General features: G+C 40.1%; 1 protein-coding gene across 1 annotated transcript in view; it reads right to left on the minus strand.

Annotated features, from left to right (window-relative positions):
• The window catches only part of THSD4 (thrombospondin type 1 domain containing 4), an 818,615-nt gene that overhangs the window by 406,781 nt on the left and 410,227 nt on the right, over window positions 1–1,607 (minus strand). The gene's annotated exons all lie outside the window — the stretch shown is intronic.

Consider the following 1,607-nt stretch of genomic DNA (forward strand, 5'->3'; position numbering starts at 1 on the left):
TTTTTTTTTGTATTAGATCCCTAGGGCTGCTGTAACAAAGTACTACAAACTTGGTGGCTGAAAATAGCATAAATTTATCATCTCAAAGTTCTGGAGGCTGGAAGTCCAAAATCAAGGTGCTTTTGGACTTACTCTCTCTGAAGTCTCTACAGAAGACTCTTCTTTGCCTCATCATTCTAGTGTCCCTGGCAATCCTTGGCGTTCCTTGGCTCATAGATTCCATCACTTCCATCTCTGCCTTTGTCTTTACATGGCTGTCTTCCTCTGTCTGTCTCTGTATGCTCTTTTTCTTTTTTATAGGACACCACTCATATTGGGTTATGATCCATTCTACTCCACTATGACCTCATGTGAATTTAACTGATAACATCTCCAAAGACCCTATTTCCAGACGAGTTCATGTTCACAGGTACTGGGGGTTAGGATTTAAACATATCTTTTTGGGGAGGACAACATTCAATCCATGAAGAGCCCTGGTGGTACAATGTTTAAGCAACTGGCTGTTAACTGAAAGGTTGGCAGTTTGAACTCACCCAGTGGCTCTACAGAAAAAAGACCTGGTGATCTGCTCCTGTAAAAGAATATAGCCTAGAAAACCCTATGGAGCAGTTCTACTTGGCCATATGAGTCATTGTGAGTCAAAATTGACTCAATGGCACCTAACAACAACAAATTCAATCCATAACACTAGCCATATGACCCAAGACAAAACACTGAACTTGGAGCTTCAGTTACCTCAGCTATCAAATGGGGTTAATAGCCACATTTACCTCTCAGAGGATAAAGTAATATCAGGTTAAGGAAGCTCATTGTACCTGTGGAGTGCTATGCAAATGTAGGGTATTATTAAATTTGAGATATTTTACTCCAAACTCAGAGGAAATTATAAAAAATACTCCTTACTCAAATCAAAAAAATATGAGGGTGAGAATTACACTGTCATGCTTAGAAGAGGCTGCTGTGAGTCTCACAGTTAAAGGTCAAACTGTCCAGCTCTGTCACAAAAGCTCTGCTACCATCATTTTACCCCAGTGCACATGGGGTCTACTGAGAGGCAAGCTGGCTTAGCATCTGTGTTTTTATGCCAGCCCTACTAAAGTCCTTTTTACTCCTGGTAACCCAAGTAGGTTTGTTTAAGACAGGACAAAGAACCATATGGCTCAGAAATATCTTCTCGCTGACTCCTCCTAGCCAAGACGCCCACCTGAATTCACAAAACTTCATTTGGAAAGTTTGATGGCCAGAGTAAGGTTTTTTGAGAGGCTACTTTACAGATTATGACAATTAACTCTTTTTCAACAGTTCATTACGTAGTTTCTAAAGAACATTAAAAAAAAAAAAAAAAAAAGACCTTTCATGAAGGGCAAAGGGTTTAAATGTGGCACATTGCAGGGATAATGCCTGTCACACACAAATTGATTCCTGCTACTAGGTTCCAAGAGTATGGAGTCAATTTAGGGGCTTATACAGGAACAATGGGGAGCTTTTCCACTTTGAGGAAAATCCTGGGTTAACTATGGGAAAAGAAGGGAAAGAGTTTGGCTTCCTTAAGTACTGCCATACTACTTTAGATGAATAGTACACCATCCATTGTAGGTTTTTGGTGG

Source organism: Orycteropus afer, unplaced genomic scaffold (genome assembly GCF_000298275.1).
Source record: "Orycteropus afer afer isolate SDZICR_OR568_19922 unplaced genomic scaffold, OryAfe1.0 scaffold00015, whole genome shotgun sequence".
NCBI classification, from domain to species: domain Eukaryota; kingdom Metazoa; phylum Chordata; class Mammalia; order Tubulidentata; family Orycteropodidae; genus Orycteropus; species Orycteropus afer.